The sequence below is a fragment of the Pteronotus mesoamericanus genome, unplaced genomic scaffold (genome assembly GCF_021234165.1).
Source record: "Pteronotus mesoamericanus isolate MK-2021 breed Mesoamerican mustached bat unplaced genomic scaffold, CSHL_Meso_final scaffold_232, whole genome shotgun sequence".
Taxonomy (NCBI): domain Eukaryota; kingdom Metazoa; phylum Chordata; class Mammalia; order Chiroptera; family Mormoopidae; genus Pteronotus; species Pteronotus mesoamericanus.
The window spans coordinates 626625-631758 of NW_026555311.1; the positions used below are offsets into that span (position 1 = coordinate 626625).

Here is a 5134-nt window from a genome sequence, read left to right on the forward strand (position 1 = left end):
AATGGGAAAATGGCATCATATTTCTATACATTTGGTAGGAAGAGATAATATTTCTAAAAATTGCGTTTTTAGACAAGACGCCAAGGCTTGGTTTCAGAGATTGAAGATGGTTCTGTGAGTAGCAACTGAGGCCCATTTTGAAAAGACAAAAATGTAACCTTGTCTCCTTCCTCTCAGTGAGCTTATGAGTCCCACATGCTGAGTTAACACAAGTGAAAAACTTAGCTTTTTTGTCCACTATGCATCTTGCTCATTGCAGGTCTGCAAACGAAGTCTGAGCCCTGAACTGTGGAATGAAGGAGGGAGAAGGCAGGCACTTTCAGAACCTGAGACAAAAGGCCAAATGGAAGGTGATCTTCAGGGCAGGGCTCGGGCCTGTGGAGGGACGTGCTGAGTCAAGTGGAGTCTTAGGAAATGTAAGAACAATCACGGGCTTTATTTCTGTGTTTAGGAGAAGCATCAGCAAGGTGATAAGTTTAACTTAGATATTTTGAATATCAAGCCACTCTTTTTTTAATGTAGCTCTCATTTATTCACATATTCATTTGACAAATAATTATTGCACATCTGCTGTGTGGTGGGCATGGAGCTGAGTGCTGGGCATACTGTGAACCAGGCAGTCACAGCCTCTGTTTTCATGGGGTTAGAGTCTAGTCGGGAGACACATACTGAGCAAAAAAATTAAGCAATATATTTGTAAAAATGTGAAGGTTGTTGTCTTAATCCACGTGGGCTGCTATAGCAGAATATTTCCATCAAAATGTTTATGGTGAAGGGTGCATTGATGCTGGAGGGGACACACAGGGCATCTCAGTTTGCCCCTCTGCTGTCCTCTGTCTCGGAGCCCTGGGTGGCTGGCCTGCCCTGGAGCATCACCTGGCTCCCTCACCCTTGGCCGTTGGGCTCCTGGTTGGTCCACTGCAGGCAGAAGGTGGAGAGCAAGAAGGGCGAGGTGGTGTTCCCCTTCCTCCACTCACACCTTCCTTTGTGGGTGGCAGCATGGCCCCTTCCTCTCCCTCCTCAGGCTTTTCTCTTGCCTGTGGTGGGGGGTCAGGGAGCTCCGTGGCCATTCTTGGTTTCCTGCCTAGCCATCTCTAAAGAATCCTTCACTGACCCCTTTGAAGGTGACAATGGGTTTTGGAGGAAACTTGGCTCCTTCTCTTCTCACTCCTGGTCTCCCCACCCTCCAAGACCATGCTCAGGACTGAGTCTGCGGAAATCACCGACTCCTCGGGCATCACAGGAGCATGGGATTTCGGCTCAGCCTTTTCATGTTGTCCACATTTTCTCTTTATGATGCTGTGCAAGTGGGAAGGAAGGTGGTCCAAGTTCCCTTGCATCCTGAGGGCTGTTGACACACAACATAACATTTGCTCACTGTTTGACTTTGATGGATGCAAATTTATTCTAAATGAACTGACTTTCATTAGCGTGTAAACATATGCTGTTGGTGGCGACACGCAGGGCCACTCAACAGAGCTCATGGTCTGTCCCTGCTGGACTTGTCCGCTCACCATGGCCTGCCTGGCTCCTCACTAAGGCTTGCAGATGTTGTTTTTCTTGCTCCATGAAGTCTACATTTTAGCTACAGAGTAATTTTCTTTCACAGGAGAAGCACAGACAAATCCGTGGAGAGAACTTGGGTTTAAAGGCAGGCCTACCGAAGGGTGCCTGTTGGAATGATTGTCAGCTGTTCTGCTTTCAGTGTTGACTCACAGCCGGCTCTTTCTGTCTTGTGGCTCAGACACTCCTCGGGGCTGAGTCCTGAATTTGGTTGAACTTCTGCTCAGTATTTCTCTACAAGTGATGCTGATGCTGCTTCTGACGTCTTTAGAAGTACCTGCGGTGAGAACAGCATCGTTCTAACGATAGAGTTGCATTTTGTGGGTACCTGCTGAGCTCACACACACGCACGTGCACATGCACACAACAATATAGTAAGAAAGTATGGAGAGTCTGGGAGAATTTTTAGATCACAGTTGTACTCTCTGTACATACAGAGACATAAACTGGTTGGAAAACAGTCTTCAAACACCAATTCCCCGCCACGTTCATTCTCATTTAAAAAAATTTTTTTCTACTAAGATGCTCATTTCCAGTGTATTTCCTCTGCACTTCCTTGCAAATCTAAAAGAACATTACTGGTTAATAGCACGTTAAAGCACAGTGCCTGCTTTCGTGAGTCTCTAGACGTGTGTGGTTACATAGAGAGGTCACGACAGTCACAAGTACCCTGAAAAATGTGGGGAGACCCTGTGTTTCTGGAACCCTCTCCTTTCTTTTTCCCTTCTTTTTTTACACTGAATGGTCTACTTTGGGAATGTTATCTATTTTCATTCTTTTAAATTCAAATTTATAGCTTTGGTTGAAAGTGTAGAACAATTCATTCAGTCAACAACGCACATCCAAGCACATCTGCAGAGACATGATTATATATGTGAAAAATTCTTTGGAATCTACAAAAAAAAAAAAGAACTACAGGAATTAATGATAATAATAAATAATAAAAGCTCACTAATAAGTGAGTTTGGCAAGGTTGTAGACTATAAGATCAATATATAAAAAATTGTTTTTAGATCATTGCAACTGATGATTGAAAATTGAAATTTGAAAAGTAATAACATTTACAACAACATCAAAAGTGAAATGCTTAAGAATAAATCTGACAAAAGATGTGTAAAGTCTGTCCACTGAAAACTATGAAACATTGAAAGAAATAATATAAGAACTAAATAAATGAATATATATATTGTGTTCATGGATCAGAAAGACTCAATGCTGTTAAGATGTCAACTTTACCTTTACTGATTGATCTATAGATTTAATGCAATCCTAATAAAAATCCCACAATACTTTTTTTTTGGTAGAAATTAATAAGCTGATTCTAAAATTTATCTGGACATTTAGAAGACCCAGAAGAACTAAGATAACTCCAAAAAAGAAAAATATATTTGGAAGATTTATATTAATGTATTAATGCATATGACAGTGTTGTATTAGCATAATGATAGACAAATGGGTCAATGGAACATACCAGAGAGTTCCATAGTAGACCCCCACATATATACAACTGATTTTTTTGTCCAGTGGAGCTTTTTATTTGCATGTATGTATTACATCCTTAGAAAAAGAATCCAGGGATTTTTCCCTCCTTTGTGTTTTCATTTTGCTTCTTCATGGTCCACGATGCCCCCTGAGGTAGTCAGTACAGCGAAACCAAACTGACAAATGGAAGCAGGTTATTCTGCCATTTTTCTAGACCTTTGAATTGCACATCAAATCTGGGGCTAATTATGCCACACTTGTTCAACCTGCTTGAGAAGTTCACAACAATTTTCCCAGCTCTGTGGTCATCAATAATTTCAAATTCACCAATGTAATCATGCTCCATCATCGTAGTTAGAAACCGGACATTGACTTTGGAGCATGGCCTAATAAGAACCCTGCGTTTACCTCCCTTTTCAGCATTGCTAACACTCTTGAGAGCATCAGCCAGGACATCTGTGGACACCATTATAGCGGCACAGAAAGATGGTAGAAAGAGGATAGGAAGGAGCAATTGATTTTTGATAAAGTTTCAGAGATTACATTAGAGAAAGGTCAGTAAATAGGGCTGGAATAATTAAATATCTATATTCAAAAACATGAGCTTCTGCTAGATATCTTCACATAGGCGATGTCATTCAGGCAACTCAAACTTTACATATCTAAACACTCAACTCATATTTTATTTTCCTTTACTTAAATATACTCTGTGGAGATTCTGATGGTACAATTGATGCAAGACGTTATGAGACTTTAACCTACAAAACCTTGTTCTAAACCTTGAAATCTTATTTTTTCCTTTTTTGGCACCCATCACTTCTAACTAATTGTTTATTTCTATAAATCCTCATTTCAAAATATTCCCAGGATCTCTTCTCCCTTCATATCTACATTGCATTCCTTTTAGCTCAGGTTCTTACTACCCACATTGCCCTCAGGATGGGCACCTGCAAGTTCTCCCTATCCCTGCTGACATTTGTTCACAATGGGTCAGCATTGCTGACTAAATCCACAGGTCTGACTTTAGAATCAAAGGATCTGAAAGTCAGATGAGCCGTTAAGTTTCTCTAAACCCACCTTCTTTGTAATGCATAAATCTCTTTTGGTGACTCCACTTCAGGTCTCAAAAACTTGGCACTGTTGACAGAATAGTCTAACATGCTACTGTGCTGTTCATATCCTCCCATATAGGACCCTGTTGTGCTTTTTCTTCCTTAGCTTATTATTTTGCTTACCATTTCTCCCTCACTACAGCTAATACTTTGTTCACATCAGATTACCTAGTCTTCTCCAAAGACTCCCTTTTTAATGTCCCACTGTGTCTTTTGTCATATTGTTCCCTTGCTGGAAATATCATTTTCTAAGAATTTGTACACATTCTTCAAAGGCTACCTCAAATAACTCCTACTCCACCACACTTCCAAGATTCTGTGACACCCCCCTCATCCTACGGTGGCCTGGAGAATAGAGTATTTGTCGTGTTCATCTCTACATTCATGGTCTAGTAGGGGTGAGACAGTAGCTTAAAAACTAGGGAGCTGGTTATAATTTTTGGAGTGAGCGCTGCCCCAGTTCAGGAAATTCCTGAAGTCTTCTTTTTGTTTGTAGAAATACAAGTCCTTAGGGTGTGGTTGGAAAGGAGAAAAGGTGATACAAAGAGAGGACTAAAGCATAAAGATAAACAGTCATATTGGTAGTGGGGGATAGGCTAGTGGGAAGAAGCAGCCAGAAGATGCAGGTAAAAGACCGAAAGTGGCAGCAAAGTGAGAAGAGTCTGAGGAGACACGGGACTTCCCACCTTCCCAGGATGGGAGGCTGAGGCCCCGGCAGACAGGGCAGTGGTAAATAGGCTATTAAGTGCTTGGCATAATCTATTTTAATGACATTTTGGCTGAATCATGTGAAGCCTTTAGAGTTTTGGGAAGAAATGTATAAATATCTTGAACATTCGTTAGACATTTTCTTTACTCACTTTTTCCACATGGCTGCAAATGTTGCTGACTAATGGCCTTGCGGGGGAAGGATTGGAGCTGAGTCCACACCTTCTTGAAAATTTTCACACTGTTTCTATTTTTGTAGAGTGATTTCT

At 41.1% G+C, this 5134-nt stretch overlaps 1 pseudogene; it reads right to left on the reverse strand.

Moving 5' to 3' along the window:
* Window positions 1-3161: 3161 nt before the first annotated feature.
* Window positions 3162-3514, reverse strand: LOC129085409 (40S ribosomal protein S15a-like; annotated as a pseudogene).
* Window positions 3515-5134: the final 1620 nt, after the last annotated feature.